General features: G+C 45.4%; 1 protein-coding gene across 1 annotated transcript in view; it reads right to left on the bottom strand.

The window, feature by feature from the left end:
* Positions 1-22,488, bottom strand: part of AGAP3 (ArfGAP with GTPase domain, ankyrin repeat and PH domain 3) — a 2,202,224-nt gene that overhangs the window by 1,305,954 nt on the left and 873,782 nt on the right. The window lies entirely within an intron of this gene.

A 22,488-nucleotide genomic window follows, 5' to 3' on the forward strand; every position in this document is an offset into this window, starting at 1 on the left:
TATCTTCTTCGTCTGAAATATCCCAATTGTCATTCAGGAGGGGCTCAAAAGTTACATTAAAATCTCCTCCTATAATAATATTATTAATGTGAAGAGAATTACTTTCTAGGTGATCCTCCAGAAGAGTTATAATTTCCGAGTTCTTTCCCCCGGTACTTCTGGCATATACATTGTATATATAAATAGGGTCACGCTTCGGAAACTCCAGCAAGAGGGCCTGAAGATCCCTGTGGTTGGTAGGAATTACCTTAATCGATACAGCAAGATCTTGTTTAATCCAGATCGTCAGACCGCCTGATGGTCGACCTTTCCCTTTCTTTTCCGCTAGGATTCCATAATTTAAATACCCCGGGAAATTCAACTGCTCCAGAGCCCAGGTTTCTTGGAATAGACATATATCATGCCGGCTAATGAAAGAAGCCCACTCTGGGGAGTCCATTTTTGTAGTCAGTCCAGCAATGTTCCAGGAGAGAACTGACCCAATGGGAACAGGGGGATTTATAGATTTGGAAATATCCTGGGTGGAGACTGATACTTTGTTTTGTGCAGTTGACAACCCTGAGAGCGGGGGTTCTATAGTAGAGAAAATGGGGTCCATTACAGTTGATGGATGATCTGGGGCCTCATCACTGCTTGTCTCTCTGGGTGGTACTTCTCCATTCTGGTTCTGTAGTCAATCGTTATTGTCCAGACCAGAGCAGGCCATACCTATACTCCTCTCTGTCATTTCTCTCGTCTGCGTCCTTCTATGCTGGGGTTGTGATCTCATTTGTATCCAGGAGTTATCTGGGGAACAAGTTCTATATTCCAGGGTTAACAAGCCCTCTGCTATCTTCGGATTTTTTAAGACCACGTCAATACAATCGTGGGTGTCGCCAGGAGATGTAATTCTTGTGGTTTTTTGAATGTCCTCCCTGATAACAGACCTACACCCCCTGATGCGTCTAATCCAGTGAATTGTCTTATTTGTCAAGGAATCCGGAGTCTCCTGATCTCGTCCCATAGGTATTTTAGGAACATTCACCATATAAACAGCCTGTGCATGATTAGGATGATCATTACGGTGGAGACTAAACGGTTTGAGGGAACTCGGTCTTAGTTCTTGCTGACAATTTTCATTTTTATTCTCACCCTTTCTGTCTCTATCCACCGGTATAACTGTGGATTTTATGGGCATATTTTTGGGCGGGTGTATCAAACTTTTGCCCTTTGCGAGCGGATTGCCTGATGGTTGGGTGTTCCCCCTTTCTTTCCTTGCTAATAAGCTGGATATTGGTGGGGTAACTGTCTAGGGGGCAGATGGAACATAGGTCTTCCCTCCGGCCGTACTAGTATTTGCTGGGCCTGCCATTCGTGCTTTTATAGGGTTAGGTGTGCCTTGTCCAGAGAAATCTTTTTGGGCATTAACTATAACAGTCAGGAGATCGACTTTGACTTGTAGTGTCTCCACCAAACCACACAATTGTTTAATGATTACCCACAAGGGATTAGTTGTGTGCTCGGGGGACATTGGTACATCGATATGCCCGGCCACAGCTATAGGAATTTCATTAGTAGTAGTGGGCGTCAACAAGACTCCCACTGGATCCTCACTCCCCATCTGAGACAAAACAGAGAACCTGTTGCTACTAAATAGGGGTTCTAAGTCCTCAATACCAGCATCAGAATCTGTAGGCGGGTTCAATTGTTCTACACATGGGTCATTTGCCACATTTAACATAGTATTAGCCCCTGCCCCCATTACAGATTTAACGAAAAACATGTCAGGAATTATCACCGCCCCCTTTTCCTGCATTTTATGCAAACCAGACCCTGTTTTCGTAGTCCCCTCGTCAAGTTCCTCAGCAATTTCTGGAGCTTGAGTCAATATGTCCCCACAATCTTGAATCAGATCGTCTATTCGATCCATTACACAGTTTGCCCCTGCGTTGGTCATCCGTTTGGCCAATAGCTTGGTTTTAGATTTTTTGGCTTTTTTCCCTCCTTTTGCCACTCCTCCTACTGAGTCACCAGAGTCCTCTATCAGTTTCCGTTTCCCCATTCCTCAGGATCACTAAACCGTATTAATAATAGCAAGCAAATAACAGTACCTTGTTTTAGGATGCAAGGGACTTGGCCCGGCCTGGTCCCTGCCTGTCCCGGACTGTCACAGACTGTCCGGCGTTGGTCCAGCGCTGCGTCCCGCGCTGCGTCACCCCGACGTTGTTATGAGCACCGGTGGGCGGGTGGGCGTGCCTCCGCGGTGTGCAGGTCACGCACGGGCTCCTGGGCAATGGAGTCCCGTGCGGCTTTCAGGCGGGTGGTGCGGGGCTCCTCCGGGAGCGAGAACTGCCTCCTTCACCTTGCGGTACTGCTGGCGCTGCAGGACCTGCGCCAGCGGGTCCGGCGAGGTGTTATGAGCACCGGTGGGCGTGCCTCGGCGGTGTGCAGGTCACGCACGGGCTCCTGGGCAATGGAGTCCCGTGCGGCTTTCAGGCGGGTGGTGCGGGGCTCCTCCGGGAGCGAGAACTGCCTCCTTCACCTTGCGGTACTGCTGGCGCTGCAGGACCTGCGCCAGCGGGTCCGGCGAGGTGTTATGAGCACCGGTGGGCGTGCCTCGGCGGTGTGCAGGTCACGCACGGGCTCCTGGGCAATGGAGTCCCGTGCGGCTTTCAGGCGGGTGGTGCGGGGCTCCTCCGGGAGCGAGAACTGCCTCCTTCACCTTGCGGTACTGCTGGCGCTGCGGGACCCGCGCCAGAGGGTCCGGCGAGGTGTTATGAGCACCGGTGGGCGGGTGGGCGTGCCTCCGCGGTGTGCAGGTCACGCACAGGCTCCTGGGCAATGGAGTCCCGTGCGGCTTTCAGGCGGGTGGTGCGGGGCTCCTCCGGGAGCGAGAACTGCCTCCTTCACCTTGCGGTACTGCTGGCGCTGCGGGACCCGGGCCAGCGGGTCCGGCGAGGTGTTATGAGCACCGGTGGGCGGGTGGGCATGCCTCCGCGGTGTGCAGGTCACGCACGGGCTCCTGGGCAATGGAGTCCCATGCGGCTTTCAGGTGGGTGGTGCGGGGCTCCTCCGGGAGCGAGAACTGCCTCCTTCACCTTGCAGTACTGCTGGCGCTGCGGGAGTTGAAAACAGAGGTAAGGTGGGACTCCCATGTCCAGCAGAATACTCCAAAGTCACGGTCGACCATATCAAACGCAGATTTCAAATCCACGAAGGTAAGATACAGACTCCCACCTTCCAAAACCCCGTGTTTCCAATATATTAACTGAAGCCTAAACAGCTGATCTACAGTTGAAATCTTGGCTTTAAAACCTGCTTGCAACGGAGTTAATACATCGCGGGCTTCCATCCAATCCTGTAATCTTCCTAATAACACCCTCCCAAAGATTGTCTGGGTAACATCAATAAGGCTAATTGGCCTATAGTTCACTGGTTCAATCGGGGACCCTTTTTTATAGGTCGGGACGATCTCAGCACCTGCCCACGTAGGCGGTGCTGGAAGGCCATGTAGAATTGCATTAAAAAGTGATGATAAATATGGAGCCCACACTGTCTGTTCATTTTTAAACAAATCCCAGGGATTCTATCACATCCTGGGGCTTTGTTAGGTTGCAGCTTAGCTAAAGCAGATACGACCTCGCCCATAGTACATGGGGGTATACCCCATGAAGGTTCAAAATTAAAATGGCACACTGAGATCTTACTAACACTTGGATCAATGGAAGAACTTGAGTATAATTCCTTAAAATATAGATGCCAGGCTTCCTCATCAATATTTGGATCAAAGGTGGTCCTACCCTCCGCTTTCCCTGAGTGGACCAAGTTCCAAAAACTTCTGCTGTCTTTTGAATCCAAAGCCTTCTTGATAGCCCGCCATCTGTCTGCTTCCCACTCAGATTTAGCTCTTGCAATTGTTTTCTTAAAGGCCGCCCTAGCTTTCTGGATACGAACATTGTCTGCCCCTTTAATCGAGGTCAGCAGGGCTTGTTTTGCTTCTCTACAGTTCTTACTATACCAGGATTTTGTATCACTACCTGATTTGTGATTATTGGGGCCACTGTTAAAAAAGAAGTCTGCCATGGCCCGGACCATTTCTTGGTGAATTTTTCCTAGGTCGCTATCGGAGCCTGACTTGGTTAGATTTTCTGATACGAGGCTTGCTTTCTCTAGCAGGGGTATAATACTCGTATACAATTTTGACATTGTTTCCAACGATTGGCTTATTTTGGCCCATCGAAATCGTCTCCCTCCTTCGACAACAACCAAATTATTTTGGTGCAACTCTTCAGGAACTCGACCTAAACCCCCATCTGGAAGTCTAGCACTGTAACTAAGGGGTTATGATCACTTTCGCTACATGCTACAACACTAAAATCCACCACATTATGCCAGATCTCTACAATAATCAATATGTAATCAATTACAGTAGCCTGACCAAATCTCTTAAAAGTAGGGCACCCGGGGTTATCACCAGGAAATTGTCCGTTACAAGCCCTCAGGGAGAAGGTCAGGGTTAGGGAGGTTAACAGGAGAACTAGGGGTGTCCAGCGCCTGATCGGATACATATTAGGTTCCGGAATTGACCAGATGGCATCCTGATCACAGGTAATGGGTTGCGTAATACCATTGAGGGGTTCAAGATGACAGTTAAAATCCCCACCAATTAGAAAGTACATGTTCCCTACTAATGAGTTGAGAAGATTTAGCAAAGAATCTAAAGTCGAGGAAATCCCCCCATACTGGACTGGCCGAGAATAAATATTAATAATCGCTAATTTATTATGTGACAGGAGGATACATATGATATCCGGGGAGTATGTTTCTACTCGCTTAATCTTGCGTCCTAGGTGGGAAGCTACACAAATACATAACCCCCGATGGTCTGCCCTTTGGTCCTTTCACTGCCGCCTCGAAGTATGCCACAAACCCTACTCTATATTGAGGGTCTACGGCCCAAGTTTCCTGGAATAGACAGATCTCGTGGGAGTCAATATAGTCCCCCCCAGTCCGATAGCTCTAATTTAGACACGATGCCTGTAATATTCCAAGATAGAATTCTAGAGCCACCAGCAGTCAATTGTTTACTCGACCTATCGTTACCCTCCAATTCAGCTCTGTCAACCATTCCAGGGCTACAAATTCCAATGGAAGTTGGCACTGATTCCATTGGGAGGTAGTCAACAGTACAACTACCATGATTTGTTACATTTGAGGCAGTAATATTCCCTAACTCCTCCACTTTCTTAACTAAGCGAGGTTTGGGATCAATGTTGTCCCCCACTTCATTATTTGGCCTTGAATGTTGGTTTAGATCCCTACTCCCTGTTTCCCTTACATTAACGTATTCTTCCGGCGTTAAGTCCAGGTGAATAGAAGTAGGTGTCTGTGAGTCCACCAGATCCAATACACTGAATCTACTACTAAGGGGTACTGCTGACAGATACTCACTACTCTCCCCATCCACTCTACCGGTCCGTATAGCTGACCGGCCAGTCCTACCCCTGTGCGATTCGTACTGGCCAAAATTAGGCATATAATCTGGCGGGATATAAAAATAGCTTAAATCCCGAGCCTGGATGGGAGATCGTGAATATTTCTGGGAGCCCAAACAAACATGTTCCACCACCTTAGGATCTTTAAAATTAATGACAATACAATCCCCTGCTGTATTTTTTGGTCTACAACCTACCCAACTCACTCTTCTCACAAATAGAATCTGACATTGTACATCTCGAGGGAGAGGTCTGTTGTTGTTTAACCAATGAATCGTCTTGTTTTTTAATTTGCCATAGAATTCAACTTTGCCATGTTCCAATTCTGGAACACCAGTCAGAACAGCAACATAGGGTGAATAGTCAGTGGGTAAGTCTAGATGGGGTGGAAGTTCTTTGCATCCTTCCCAATGGTGTTCCCCCTGAAAACTGCATCAACTTTTTGGGGCCGACCCTCGGGTTCCCCGTGATTACTGCACCTAACACCCTGTGTCTCTAGGCCTACTATATTGCTCCCACTCGCTACTGCACCCCTTGGCTCTAAAGGTCCGTTGGTTGCACAGTCAAGCCCACAATTGTTGGTGCATTTTGTTCTTAATATCTCCCAGGGTGGACGTTGTCAGTTCTCCAAATTTTTCGAGCCTAATCTCAATTGATAAAAGTCGTGTCATATTCCAGGCAAAGTAAGTTCGATATTACTGACAGTTTGCACTAACATTGCATGTCGCATGAAATGTTTCATTAGTGCAGAGTCCTCAAGTTCTGATGCCAGCTTATCCCTAAGCAGTCTTAATAGCTAGAACCCAGCTCGGCCTACAAAAGGCCCTTAATACCTACATTGATTTTATGGAGGATAGAGGCCTGAGGCTCAATGTTAAAAAGACATATGTTATGTCTTGTGGTAAAGGGAAAACTAGGGCGTGCCATCTAGTAGCTGGGAAAGACAAAATTAAATCCACAAAAACATTCTCCTATTTGGGGATCTTACTAGAGGAAACAGGATCTTGGGGACCCACAATTAAGAACAGGGCATTGATGATGTTTGCTAATAAATTGGGAAAGAGGCCAACGGAAATTTTATTGAAAATGTATTATGCAAAATGCTTTAGTGTGGCCACATATGGAGCAGGGGTATGGGGCCACAGTGACGCTATATTAATTCAGTTAATTGAGAATACTTTTTAAAGATTTATTTTAGCAGTTCCCCAAAGTGCATCTGTTTTTAATTGTCACAGCGAATTGGGGATTCGCTACATTACGGATGTCATAAAAACACAACCGATGCTATTAAGGCATAAAGTCTGGACGTCACCTGATCTAGGTTTGAACCTGGACATAATTAAAGATTCGATGGGTTTGGACCAGGCGAGTAAAATCTTATGGTTAAAGTACATCTGTAATCTTTCCAATGATCTGGGTGGACCAGATTTTTTTAGTAACCCCGATTCCTTAACTAACATCTCGAGAAAAGATCTCAAGGCATTGTGTTTGAATCATTTTGACCTATTACGATTTGGGCTAGAAACAAGTAAAAACTCAGTGACGAAGCACCAACTTATTTTGACCTCAGTCACTATTGAGCCCTATCTTGTTCTGTGTGTGAGGGGGTATGACAGGTATATTCTGACTAGGTTCAGATTTGATTCTTTTTTTCCGCCTGGTTACATTCCCAAACACTAACGATTGGTCTAGAATGCTCATTAAATGTCCTTGTGACAATTTATCAGATCAATCACTATTGCACGTGATCTTTTTTTGTAAATTGTATTCAACTGAATGTGCCAGATGGATTAAACCTTTTCTGAGGCAGGGCTCATGGCGGCAATGCCGCCTGGCACTTTTGTTTTTACAGTGACTGAAAGATGAGTATTGTGTTGGAATCATGTTGGTTTTTAAAAAAACAAGTATATTGAGGAAAAGAAAATGTATTAGCTATTTTTAATCTGAACATGTTTGTATATTTCTGAATGAATTGTTGCTTTTATGGTTTTATAATATTGAAACGAATAAAGCATTTTCTATCTATCTATCTATCTATCTATCTATCTATCTATCTATCTATCTATCTATCTATCTATCTATCCCTAAGTTCCAGGCTATTGAGCAAGTACAGTTAAGGCCAGGAGTAGACAACCACAATAAAATTGCTCCAACGTGAGGTATACTGGATAAAATTGTTGGATACTATAATCCCAAAAGGATTAAATGACAGATGGACATGTCCTGTTTCATTTAATATGTAGTTACCCATTGCAGATAATGATTAACGTCAGCAAAATAGTGAGCATCATGGGCAATAACGTTTTAATAGTCATTACTATGTCACTCTATTTTAACACACAGTCTGTTGTCCACAGTTCATTATTTATCATATTATTTATCTGTTTACTGAGAATTTAGTACAATGGAGCAAGACACTTCATGTATCATAAAATGTTTCCCATGTTTTTTTGCAACAAAGATCACCAGTGATACATCAGCATAAAATGTGTATTAAGCTTTTAAATGATCGTTATAAAGGGGAATGGGTTTGCACTTCACACATAATATGCAAACATTGTTTCAATAACACACGAGTTTAGCAGTCGAGTACAGTGTATCTGGACGTCTCACATACAGGCACTTATCAGCGTTTTACAGCCTGTTGGACTATTATGCATTATTTCGAGTAGTAGTAGACAAGGGAACTGATTTTGAAACATACGGCAACCTTTGGGATTATCTACTTATGGTTATTAGCGTCTGGCGGGGATCGCACATTTTTTCCTAAAAAAAAGGTGTTCGACTGTACAAATATTTTGAATTAAAGGAGCGAATCGTTTGCGCGAGTTTTTTAGGGATCATGGGCAAATACTTCATTAGAAGCATTGTAGAAGTGTTGAACACTTTGTTTACATATAGTGGCCGCCGAAAGAGAGTAGGATCTCACAGTCCGTTTTCGATTGCTTTTGCTCTAACAATCCAATATGAGTCCCGCGATACCAGCCCGGTAATTACGGCACAAACTCGGAAGCTAGGTGGATGCGCCAAGGATAACAGTCAATACAGGTACAGTCCTGGAGGATTACTGAGACCGTATGTCTCTTTACGTTCCAATATTCATTGTAGTACTGAGCACAAGTGCTCACGGTCTGTTTATCCCGATCTTTTTAGATGGTGACTAGGGGTTGAAGCAGGAGGTAAGGGCGAGTGAGAAACGCACTGGTATAACAGATTGCACTTCCGGTATTTTAACAGTTATTGACATGGGCTATTGATGTTTGTTTTAGCTTACGGTGAATTATAACAAGCATACTGAGGTAAGAGGCTTCAGAATTCCTGTCACAGTAATGCAGACCATTTGACTAGCTAGCTAGTTGTCGAGTACTTATGGCGTTTGTTGATCAATTTCAGTTTATGGAATGGGTACACTGGATGTCGAAGACTGCTTTACATAAAGGAAGGTAGGGCAACCCACATACATATACACACAAAAATGGGTTTATGCATGGTAATAAATTCACATGGGCATATACTTTTATTATGGTAAACAATGCTACACAGACATTGATATGTTAAGCGATTATCTGAATCCTTCATGACCGTTGATAGTATTCATTATATGTTTCATTAACAGATTAGCCCCTGAAGAAGGAACTATAATCAGTTCCGAAATGCATTGGACGGCAACACTGAATGAGAATTAAGATTGTAAAATTGCACATGTATATTGTTGTTCTTTTGTATCGAGAATTGTGTATCAACAATGTTTACATGAACAGCTAATTGGTATGTACTTAGAAATGCAAGAACATAACATTGTAATATAAAGATAAAAAGTACATACATTGTGTGAGATAACACAAATAAATACTGAAGAATATTGGTTTAAATTCAGGTGTTTTTCACACCAGGTGCAGTGTGCGCAACTGAGTCAGGTCGTGCTGCCTGTTATAATTTGGATTCATTAGTCACAGGAGTGGACAGCTCTTGCATGTTGCAGCACCCCCATTTCTTAAATTGGATTATACAAACACATAATCGGTGTGCACCCCCACATATAATCAGCTTATCCCTAAAGGCAGTTTCAATCCATTCCATTCAATAACTTTATTTCAGTCTCGAGGACCATAAAAATACAGTTCATAGCAGTATAAAAAAGACAATTTATACATTTAAACCATGGATAGTGCACCATCATAGAACTACTACGTATGCCAATGTATAATGAGAAAACTACAACAGTGCAAGTGCAAGAAAAGGTCCATTTACAATTAAAACAAATAAAATTGGGCGACTACCCCAAGTTAAAACAGTAAAAGTATGTACAAAATAATGAAGGCATGATTACTAGTTTAAGAAGGTCCGCCAGGCATGCCACATGGAATTTAAAAAGCGGGAAACAGCAAAAACAGTGGGTGCGTGAGTGTCATATTTTAGAACTCTGTATGGCACAGCGCATTGTGTAAAACCTAAATTCTTGCATAATTGGATAAGCCAACACTGACGTATTAATCTGTAGGCGGGACAAAAGAAGAGCACATGTAGATCTGTCTCCTCCTTGTAACTGCAGGCATGGCATCCATCAGAATCTAATTTGGACCATTTATTAGTGAAACCACGAAGCGGCAGAATCCCCATTCTAAACTGCATATACAGTTTTCTGGCCGAGCTAGGTTGGATATCATCCAAAAAGGGCTCTATTAAATATTTGTCTTTAATTTGGAAAAAATCGTCCGTCAAACGGCCACAGGGCGAACTTTGGATAGCTGATCATTTATGCGTTCTATACGATCTTATCAGTTCCAGCCGTGAAGTTGATGGACATGATTCTTCTGGTGATTTCCACAGTTCTGCTTTACCCAGGTTACTACAGAGAACCCTAATATGTTTAAACCATGGTAACTATGCAGAGCCCGGCTTGTTCAATATCTCTTTAAACTCAGCACTATATGTGGTCACCCATAACCGTCGCCAGTAGGTTAGGGGTCTAAGGGCTATCTCTTCACAAATGGCCTGATGCTCAAGTCCAAGCGTAGGGGAATGATGGATGTGCTGGGGGGGGAGACTTAACAGCTGTCTCATAAAGTTGTTCTCAATTTTATTCAAGCTGATAGAAGAGCGATGACCCCACAATTCTGCCCCATACATTGTAGCACCCCTAGCCTGGGTTTTGTAGATTTCAACCACTGGCCCTGCAGGTTTAAATGTAGAGGTTCTATAAAATGTCATAATCCATCCCACTGTCTGCGCTAGCTCATGGGTTGCCTTAGTCATCTGGGGGCCCCATTCCAGATGCTCTGTAAGAGTAACACCCAGGCAGTCAAAGACCGACACTCTTTCCAGTGGAGTACCGTGTAAAGATGGGTTCAGGCGCGATTTATTGGCAGGGTTGAAGACCATATATTTGGTCTTTGAAGTATTAATCTCCAACCCCGGATCTTAGAAACAGCGTTGAAGCTGTCGAGAATACACTTTGAGAGTAGGAGGATATCATCAGCAAACATCATCGCTGGGACCCTACTAGAAGCTAGCCCAGGGGAATCGTTTTCCTCCCTGAGCTGCTCAATGAGTCCGTAAATGAAAAGGCAGAACAGGGTAGGAGCGAGCACACAAACTTGCCGCACTCCCTTGCCAACAGGAAAGCGAGGTGTCAATTCGCCGTGTTTCCCAAACCTTACTTGGGCAAAGTTATCTTCATGAAGCCTTACTAAAATACTAAGGAGGTAAGGTGGCATCGTCAAGTCTATAAGCACTTCCCAGAGTTTACTCCTGGGAACAAGATCAAAAGTCGACTTCAGATAAACAAATATTAAATAGAGGCTGCCACCCTCTATGGCCACTGTTTTCCAGTACAAGAGTTGAAGCCTGAATAGCTGGTCAACGATTGAGGTGTTCTTTCTGAAGCCAGCTTGGTATGGACTCAGGATCTTTTCTTCTTCTATCCACGCCCCTAGGCGGTCAAGAAGTACTCGGGCAAAAAGTTTCGGGGATATGTCAATTAGGCTAATCGGTCTATAATTAGTAGGTAGAAGGGGACATCCTTTTTTAAAGACCGGACCAATTTCTGCTCCTCTTCAGGTGTCAGGGGGGTCCATCCCATTCATGATTGCATTAAATTGGGACCATAAATACGGGCCCCAAACTTTCGGTTCCTCCCGAAAAAGATCCCCTGGTATTTTGTCAAGGCCTGGTGCTTTATTGCTAAAGAACTGGTTAATGGCATTTAGGACTTCAGACAGGGTAATCTCTGTGTCTACCTCCTCAGCAGACGCGGAGGATGCTGGCAAGGGATCGTCATTTATGGTTATAAGTGCAGTGCTTTTATACAGAGAGCGGAAGTGATTCTCCCAAGCTTCAGAAGATATATTTGGTTCAATGGCTAACCTCCCTTGGTTGTCACCTGAGCTAACAATTGCTCAAAAGTCTTCAGGTCTTTATGAGTTAGTGCAATTTTGAAGTTTTCCCACCTTTCCAGTTCCCAGTTCTTTTTTTCCAATTAGATGGTTTCTTTGTACAGTGCCCATTTTAATTTCGTTCCATTCCTGTCCTTAGCCTTAACAGCGTCCAATAGGGCCTGTTTTGCATTACGACATTTAACAATAAACCATTTGCATTTATGCTGGGATTTGGCCCTTCCTTGGGGCCACGAGGTGAAATATATTTTCCAGTTTTGTTGGTAATGCAAGGTGTGTTTTTGCAACATCCTCATGGGCTACAGGAACGCCCTTTGCACCTGCAAGTTCCCCCATTTTTACAACTATTGGAGTTACCAACTCATAGACCTTGGCCATCTTATCAGGTGTTTGTTTAATTTGCGACCACCTAGCTCTCCTTCTATTGTTAGATAATATTAGTCAGCTGTTCCTAGATATGGTCGCAAAATTGGTATTAGTGTATCCCAAGTTTAGCATCTTCAGTTCCAAAGCCAGGGCATTATGATCACTATCCTGCCTCATTATGACACCAAAGTCATGGACCTTTTGCCACAGTCTAGTTTCCACCAGAATATAATCCAACAGAGACTCTTGGCCTACTCTATTAAAAGTTAACTGCCCGGGAATATCTGATATTGTTTTGCCATTACACGCTCTTAATGAATGGGCTAGTGTGATTGAGCTAATCTGTAATGCCAGCGGCGACCAAGCTTTAATGGGTTGAATTTGTGGGTCAGGGATTTGCCAATAGGAGTCTTCTTCACTAGGGATGAAATGAAATGAAAAAGAAACTTAATAAAGCGCACTGCGGCCAAGCGGCTTCCTGGCGCTGGGGACTAGACCTGACTCAACGGTGGAATCCGAGGGAGCTAGCAGGGGAATGCCTGAGAAAACAAGAAAGTTTTCAGAGCTTTACGGAAATGGATGTAGATGGGGATGGAGCGAATGGAGAGAGGAAGACTATTCCAGAACCGGGGGGCCAAGACCGAGAAACGAGTGCCCCCCATTCTGGATTTACGGAAGCGGGGAATGTGCAAAAGAGAAAGAGACGAGGAACAGAGAGTGCGGCTGGGGGCGTAAGGAGTGATCATAGAACTGATAAAGAGGGGAGTGGAGTGGGTGTGCGCCCGAAAGGCCAGACAGGCCAATTTGAAAAAAGATCTAAGGTGCACGGGGAGCCAATGGAGGGACTTGAGTGCAGGGGTAATGTGGGAAGATTTGGGGAGGCGAAGAATGAGGCGGGCTGCCTGATTTTGGATGGCCTGAAGACGTCGGGTTTCATAAGCGGGTATGCCCACGTACAGGCCATTCCCATAATCAAGGCGGGAGGTGATAAGGGCCACGACTATGGATTTAAGGGCGTCCGCTGAGAAATACCAGGAGATCTTCCGAATGAGGCGAAGGGACAGAAAACAAGAAGATACGACGGGACTGACTTGGGCATGCATGGTCAGATCCTGGCTGACCTTGATGCCCAGGGTCCGAACGGAGGGAACCGGAGCGGGGGGGGGGACCAAAGGAAGGGGGCCAGTGAGCCGTGGACCAGGGATTTGAGGGGCCACCCGTGAGGACAAGCTCCGTTTTGTCCGGATTGAGCTTCAAATGGTTAGCGCTCATCCATTCAGAAATAAAGACTAAAGTGGAGCAGAACTTAGGGAGGGAATCCGAGGGGGAGGAGAGATCAAAGACGAGCTGGAGGTCATCCGCGTAATTATACACAGAGACCCCCAGCTCACGAAGAGAAATAATAAGTGGGTGAATATAGAGGTTAAAAAGAAGAGGGGAGAGGGAGGAGCCTTGGGGAACCCCACAGGTAACCGAGCGAGGGGAGCAGAAAAGCCCGAAAGGTGAACCGCTTGGGACCTGCCTTGAAGAAAGGACGCGAGCCAAGAGAAGGCTGCGCCCCGAATGCCCGCTGCGCTGACACGGTCGAGAAGGATGGAATGGTCGACCGTGTCAAACGCAGCGGACAAATCGAGGAGAACCAGGGCTTGGGGAAGATTGATGTCAGCTTTGGTGATGGTGTTGCTCAGGTCAATGAGAGGTTCAAATTGACAGTTAAAGTCACCCCTATGATCAGCGATACCGTTGGGTCCATGGTGGAGATAAAGAGGCCCAAATGGTCTATGGTTGCAGTTTCTGAGCTGATGGCAACCGGTCGGGAGTAGACATTAATAAACTCAATTATTTTCTTTATAGGGAAGGTAAGTAGGACACACTTAATATCGTATGTAGGGGTGGGTATCTTCTCAGCTCTACAGCCCAAATGTGATCCTACCCAAATGGCTAGACCCCCTGATGGTCTGCCCCTTTCCCCAGTGGTGGCTGGGATAGTAAATGATGCAAAGCCTACCCTCCGATAATCTTCCCCAGCCCAGGTTTCCTGGAACATGCATTTGTCCTGTTTATCTACAAAAAGTCCCCAATCAGGACAGGCGAGTTTGCTTTTAAGCCCAGCAACATTCCAGGATAGAATTCTCAGTGTTTTACCTCGATCACACTCCCTTTCTGGAACCTCATTTGCACTGCTAGTAATTTGAGCATCCCTCTCTTCCGTCATGTGGTCAGTATCTGAGGGTCTCAAGCAGGCGCCCACTCTGACAGTTCAGTCGAAATGGCATCTTTAAGAGCACCAAGTAGTCCGCCTGCTTGTACCCCAGACACTTGTAGGCCGGTGGACTGCAAATAGTCCGGTTTGCATTCCTTGCTTAGTGCCCCCGGCCCACTGCACTCCTCCAAATTGATATCTATCCCCTATTCCTCAGAGTCCCCTCAAGGAGTCAGGCTTGCCTCGTGTCAATCTACTTCCTCCAGGATTCCAAATCTGTTATTTACTGGCAGATTGTATAATAGAGGCCTGGGGAGGCTTCCCACCTATCGTCTATTAGAGGTCTTGATTGGCAGCTTAGGGTGTTAGCGGTAATACGCCCCTATACATCAAATTGATGTTGAGTATAAAAAAAGTCCAGTGGGTATAGCCCGATTCCTGTTACTGGATGACATAGAGTTTGCTTGAGTTAGTAGCTCACATGTTTAGGATTTTTAAAATGTATAATTGCACAGTCTCCCTGTTCTGGTTTTTTTTCGGTTTCCAACCCAGCCTATTCTGCGAGCCGTTAAAATTTCCACTGCCCTACGGTAGTCAAACTGCAAATATTTTGCTAGCCAGTAAAGGCACTTATTCTTAAGATCAAATTGAGTTTCCCTCTGATTGGTAGCAATTTCGGGGACACCGGTCAATATAATTACGTACCGGGAGCAGGCAGGGGGCAGATTTATGGTTGGCAGATTTGCGATTTCTAGGTTATCATTAGGGCGTTCTGCCAACGCCTGCATAGTCAACATCCTGTTGGGCCCGTGTTGAGGATTTAGCCCTACCTGTTTGGGAGGGAACTACTTTGTTACCACCATTCTCATAATTTGTGCTCCTGCCTCGCTGTTGGTTGGCGGCATTCTGATGCCATACCTCTTGAGTTGCGGTGGAGCCATCGCTTATCTGCCCTCCCAACTCGCCTGGAGATCTTGCATCAGAAATAACTGCCTGGCATTCAAAGTCAGTCCCTCTTATTTTTGTGTTGGGGTGTGTTTGTCTAATTTCCCCAGATGCTATCAAATTATCTAAATGAGTGAGTAGGGGAGCCAGCTGGTCTCTTACGATATTCCGTATTTGAGCCTTTAGATCAGTCAGGAGACTCACTGCCCAGGTAGGATAGTTCTTCTCAGCGCTACAATACAGTGAACTGCTTGGTTTAGGATCCTGGTTTTCCCCCTCCCCTGCACTAGATGCAATATCCTCACACAGTTTCTTCCTTCTGGGTCCTGCCTCGGTTGATTGTTTGCGCTTCCCATTTTTTGGAATAGTAGTGGTGTTCCTACCTCTGCGTACAGCTTTTTTGGGTGGGGCTTTCATGGGTGGTGACAATAGTACTTCTTCAGGAGGCACATGGGTATCATTTTGCACAGTTTGTAAATCTGGCACTAAGATACATAGGTACGGGGTTTCTGACAGGCGCCTCTCTGTGAGCTCTATTTCAGTGTTAACCACCCCAATAGCCCTCTACAACATTTTGTCAATCGAGGTTGGAGGGAGTGCTGCAGAGCTAGGAGCTTTTGGTTTTGGCACACATGAGCGCTTCCCCATTTTAAAACCTACAAAGTCTGGTTCTCCAAGTAGACTGCTAACCCACCCCCGCACAATGCTGCTTTTATATACTTATATAGGCAGTTCACAATACTGATGATTAAAACTAATTGGTGATGGGTGTAACTACATAGACCCACATAGAAGGGAACAGCCTAATTGTTGCCAACCGTTGAGCAGCTAACAGTACAAATCTCTGCGTTTTTTTTAATGGAACTAGTACCTATGACCACAATTAAGCGTTCCAAACTAAGCTGGCAAATGAGGTTAAAATGACACAGTCAGCCCTCTGGACTCGTTACAGTTATATTTCGATAACCCAAAAAGTCAGCACCAAGAAATGTGACATGGAGTGTCAATTAGCCAGGTAGTCCCAGTCAAAGTTATTTGTGTCTTCCTTTAGTGTCTAAGGTGTTCAAAAAGGCTGATGGTGCCAACTGGCACTACTATTTTCTTCAGGATGGATATTTCAAATGTTAGCTCAGGACAATAAGCTAGAGCTTTGTTAACCTTAGCAAATAGGTGCTTACCCCTTGAGTCAATCGCCACGGGATGAGCCCAAGAGATGTGGCCCTGCCCTGTCTCCTCCTGTGCCCTTGGCCCGGGCATGCCCGCCGCGTCCCGTGCTGCGTGAGGCCGGTGGAGTTTTATCCTTGAGCCTCAGAGGAGGCGTCAGTTGCGGGGCTGCTGGGGATTGTGGTTTTATGTTAGCCGTTCCCCTCACGGCTTGCTAGTAATGTCCGTTCCCCTCACAGCTCCGCTGTCGCGGCGTCCTGTGCTGTGGGAGGCAGGTGGAGTTCTTATCGCACCTCCGGGTGCTGGTTGCAGTGTCAGAGAAGGCGTCAGTTGCGGGGCTGCTGGGGATTGTGGTTTTATGTTGGCCTTTCCCCTCACGGCAGGTTAGTGGCAATAAGGGCAGTGTTAGCCGTTCCCCTCACGGCTTGGCAGTAATGGCCGTTGCCCTCACGGCTGCGTTGTTGCGGCGTCAATCCATTTACCATCAGAGTGGGTTATGGCAAAAGAATTATCATACAGATCAGACCTCCCCAAAGCCCGGAGAAAACGCTCCACATATGCCAGCCACGGTATCGGGGAGGATTTTTCACATTTTAAACAATCCTGCAAAATCGGTCTATTAAGACTGAGTTCTTCATTTACCCAAATTAAGTTCCAACCAATTAGAGGGCAGAGGCACAACTGATCTGTAATAAAATCTAAACCTAATTCTTCATTTTGAACTGTACACTCTGTGGGACTCCCAGGAGGCCCCTTAAAAATTTGTTTTCAGCTACCTGAAGTGGAGCAACCGCACCATACCCCCAGATTACACAGCTGTAGCTCGCTAGTGGTGACACACTTGTCCAATACTAAATGTAGCTCTATTAAAGGATAAAACATTCTGACTTATATGTGAGAGCCAATGAAGCCCAGAGTCCAATTAGACCCCCAAGTATGAGAACATATCTATCTGACTGAAATGTTGGCCATCTACTATATATTTTTCATAATTTTCGTATTTGGTGGGCCAATCATCATAACATGTGACTTATAAAAATGTGTAGTTAAGTTCAGGCTACTCATAAAACTAATAAAGAGGTTAAGACGTTTTTGCAAACCTTTGGCCATACGAGCAATGAGAACGGTATCATCCGCATACAGCAAGGCAGGTATAGAACGATCTCCAACTGTAGGAAAGTCAACCTCTGGAGCAACCAAAGCTTGCTTTATGTGGTTGATATAAAAAATAAATAAGAAAGGGGCTAAAGTACAGCCTTGGCGGACCCCACGCTGCAGTTTAAAGTGCTCAGTGCATTATTCCCCATTAGGGCCAAATCCGAAGCTAGCTTAAAGATTACTGTGCAAATCCTGCAAAACATTTATTAAAACTGGGTTGGCACCCGTGTGTTCCATCAAGGACCAAAGCTTAGAGTGATTGACTCTATCGAAAGCAGAGGTGAAGTCCATGAAGGCCAGATGGACAGCCCCCTTTTTGGCCTTAGTGTATTTACAAGCCAATAAATAAAGATTTAAAGTTTGCTCTATGGTGCCCCGACCAGGGCCGAACCCATACTGAAGGTCAGATAAAAAGCCTCTCTCCTCCGCCTAATCCTCAAGACGGTTTAATTCAATCTGTCCGTCTCCTGACTCAATGGGACACAGATCTATAAACTCCTCTGATCAATGATCAATTGCCCTATTGCTGCATACAGACAGGCAAGATATCATCCAGTAGCAGATTACAGATAATCCTCTAAAAGTTCCTGCACAGAATGTACTATACGCCGATAAGGTTACTTGAATATCATCTCTGTCCGGATAACAACTGTGACAGATGCGGCATGGCGGGTGCAGATTTTTTACATTTGGCATGGTCCTGCGCTTCCATACAGATTTACTGGAGGGAGTTAGCCCAAGTCCTCACAGTCATGACCCGTCAATCTATGCAACTCACACCGCTCATGGCAATGCTGGGCTTCACTGGGGAGGTGGACATCAGCTTTAGGAAATATATAGCGCTGAGCATATTCCTTGCTAAATGCAAAATAACCTGCAGATGTGGTCGCGGCAGAGCACCTAAATTCAAGGAATGGCTGAAAGACCTGACTCAATGTCAAGATCAATTGAAAATATATGCGGAACTTCTGCCCCCCAGCTCCCACATTAGAAATACATGTAAGCCCTCACATAATTACCTGCTTCACTAGCCACAAAGCGAGGAGGTGTCACTCAACACGGCACCCTCAATCTAAACATCTCCTTCTATTCCTTCTGCTCACTCCCCCATACCAGCTTTTCCTCCCTACGAGGTATTAGCCTACACACTAGCATATCCCCGTACAAAATAACACCATATTACTGATAGCTACTTACCCAAAGTCTCTGGTATTGAGATTCCAATGTGTACTTATGTAGTACGAGTTATGGCAAATGTAATTGAGATGTATTGATATTGATACGGTTGTGAACTATATTTATTATGATTCTGTAATTCCCCTTAACGAAGTTGAATACTACATTTTCTTTTTATAGCAGTCGAAGACTATTTTATGGCAATTTTAGTATTCAATAGTGTTCTTTTTGTGAAGGCTAGTGCATGAAGACTACTGATATGCGAGTGGTACTTCTTGAACACTAACAGAATACTAAGCAAATACTTACTTGTATTCGCATAGTCTTCCTTTACAATGCAGAACATTTAGTGAATACAAACAATTTGAATACTACTGGACTTTACCCAGACTACTATTAACATTCTATTCAAGCTGCATGCTGAATGGTAGATCGGTGCCTTATTTATTATACTATTATTATGCCTTATTATTATACTATTGTGGTGTTTGTGTAGTGTAAGGTAGTGTTTTAGGGTTTAGGGTAGTGCTGGGGGATCGTGCAGGGTAGTGATTAAGTGTAGGGGTCGGGGAGGGTCGTGCTGGGGGTAGTGTTTTAGGGCTTAGGGTAGTGTTGTGGTGTTTGTGTAGTGTAGGGTAGTGTTTTCGGTTTTAGGGTAGTGCTTGGGGATCTTGCATGGTAGTGTTTGAGTGTGGGGACTGGACTGGAGGTCTGGGGAGGGTCGTGCTGGGGTAGTGTTTTTTGGGTTTAGGGTAGTGTTGTGGTGTTTGTGTAGTGTAGGGTAGTGTTTTAGGGTTTAAGGTAGTGCTGGGGGGTCGTGCAGGTTAGTGTTCGAGTGTAGGAATCGGATTGGGGGTCGTGCTGGGGATATTGTTTTAGGGTTTTGGGTAGTTTTGTGGTGTTTGTGTAGGGTAGTGTTTTAGAGTTTAGGGTAGTGCTGGGGGGACGTGCAGGGTAGTGTTTGAGTGTAGGGACCGGACTGGGGGTCGGGGAAGGGTTGTGCTGGGGTAGTGTTTTAGGGTTTAGGGTAGTGCTGGGGGGTCGTGCAGGGTAGTGTTTGAGTGTAGGGACCAGACTGGGGGTCGGGGTAGGGTCGTGCTGGGGGTAGTATTTTAGGGTAGTGTTGTGGTGTTTGTGTAGGGTAGTGTTTTAGGGTTTAGGGTAGTGCTGGGGGGTCGTGCAGGGTAGTGTTAGAGTGTAGGGACCAAACTGGTGGTCGGGATCATGCAGGGAGTAGTGTTTTAGGGTTCAAGGCAGTGTTGTGGTGTTTGTGTAGTATAGGGTAGTGTTTTAGGGTTTTGGGTAGTGCTGGGGGTCATGTAGGGTAGTGTTTGAGTGTAGGGACCGGACTGGGAGGCGGCGAAGGGTCGTGCTGGAGTAGTGTTTTAAGGTTTAGGGTAGTGTTGTGGTGTTTGTGTAGGGTAGTGTTTTAGGGTTTAGGGTAGTGTTGTGGTGTTTGTGTAGTGTAGGGTAGTGTTTTAAGGTTTAGGGTAGTGGTGGGGGGTAGTGCAGGGTAGTGTTTTAAGTGTGGGGACCGGACTGGGGGTCGGGGAGGGTCGTGCTGGGGGTAGTATTTTAGGGTAGTGTTGTGGTGTTTTTGTAGGGTAGTGTTTTAGGGTTTAGGGTAGTGCTGGGGGGTCGTGCAGGGTAGTGTTTGAGTGTGGGGACCGGACTGGGGATCAGGGACGGTCGTGCTGGGGCTAGTGTTTTGGGGTTTAGGGTAGTGTTGTGGTGTTTGTGTAGTGTAGTATTTTAGGGTTTACGGTAGTGATGGGGGTCGTGCAGGGTACGGTTTGAGTGTGGGGACCGGACTGGGGGTCGGGGAGGGTTGTGCTGTGGGTAGCGTTTTAGGGTTTAGGGTAGTGTTGTGGTGTTTGTGTAGTTTAGGGTAGTGTTTAAGGGTTTAGGGTAGTACTGGGTGGTCGCGCAGGGTAGTGTTTGAGTATGGGGACCGGACTGGGAGTTGGGGGAGGGTCGTGCTGGGGGTACTGTTTTAGGGTTTAGGATAGTGTTGTGGTGTTTGCGTAGTTTAGGGTAGTGTCTTAGGGTTTAGGGTAGTGCTGGGTGGTCGTGCTGGGTAGTGTTTGAGTGAGGGGACCGGACTGGGGGTCGGTGAGGGTCGTGCTGGGGGTAGTGTTTTAGGGTTTAGGGTAGTGTTGTGGCGCGAGCCCCCCCTGCGTGAGCCCCCCTGCGAGAGCCCCCCCCCTTGCGCAAGCCCCCCGTGCGCGAGCCCCCCCCCCGTGCGACCCCCGTCCAATCATTGCCGTTAGTATTCAGATATTGCTCACAAAGAATACCAGTAGTCTTCAAACAGTGGTCACAATCAATGAGACTAGCCTTCATTTTGCTCTTGAAATAGCACAAGTGCTGCAAATAAACCCTAACAGAATACTACTAAGCTTCAAATACTATTCTTCTACAATACTACTAGTCTTCTTTTAGCAATCAATTGAAGTGTTCATTATGTATTTGAGGGGCAGTTGAGTAGAACTAGTATTCCCTCATTTGCATATTTCGGCTTGTGGACATACTACTTAGTCTTCATGCATACTAAATAAATACTACATTTTAATTGTAAATGAATAGTAAATGAATACCGCTGTAACCACTGGAATCACACTAAATGAAGATCTTCCATTTTGGTGAGGGTCTGACTGGTTTCAAAGTAAGTTGTACCAACTGAAAACCCAATAAAGAAAGGTAATTAAAAAAATAAGAAGTGCAGTGGCGATCTGTAGCATTTCAGTGGAAATCTGTAGCTTATCAGAGGAGAAAATGATAAAGGATGTGTGTAAAAGTACAGGGAGAATGCTCATGGAAACAGAGCAAAGTCTTGGCTGATGATGAAAAAAACAGAACTGGACATTTAGGCTTCAAAAAACTGGAAAAGTAGGTGTTCCTAGCAGTGAAATCAATCACGGACAAAATGCAGCCAAGTCCTCGCTGTACTGAGATGACAAAGATGTAAAAGGTGTTCCCTTAAGCATCCTCCACTGAGCCCAAAGGCACGTTCTCCAGGAAATGGCACAAATAATGCTACACACTGCCCCACTGAACTAGACCCACTGTTCTTACTGAACCATCCTTTATGTTGAAGGGTGCAGTTACGTTTTTCAGGCAGGCTATTTTGGTATCCTTAGACTTACTGAAAAGTGGAAAGAACTTACCTTGGACTAAGAGAGATAGATTAACTTCATTTGGCTCATTTGAATCGATGCCTGTGTCTAGCAGAAGGAGAAATTATTCCATTAGAGCTGGAGCCCATGTCAAAACAGTTGAGAGACCTTTGCTCAGCAAATGAGTGTGTAGTTTCCAAAGTTGAAGTCTGTGAGTTTTGCTAAACTAACATTATGCAATAACGACATCTAATGCTCCTACTCCGCAGAAGCACACTCCTTTTTCAACACCATGTAACAAGGCATATGGGATGCACATGCAGCTTGAATGAATGATTAGTACTTGACTGAGTGCTCTGAAGTTACTCAGTGAAGAATGTTTGAGTGACACTCAACCGGACATTAGGACGACGAGACAAACTACGGGCAACTGATCTAAGATCTTCTTCGAAGTCTGTACTTTGAAGTAAAGTGTTTTCTCATTCTATCAC

This window comes from Lissotriton helveticus, chromosome 10, assembly GCF_964261635.1.
Source record: "Lissotriton helveticus chromosome 10, aLisHel1.1, whole genome shotgun sequence".
In the NCBI taxonomy this organism is placed as follows: domain Eukaryota; kingdom Metazoa; phylum Chordata; class Amphibia; order Caudata; family Salamandridae; genus Lissotriton; species Lissotriton helveticus.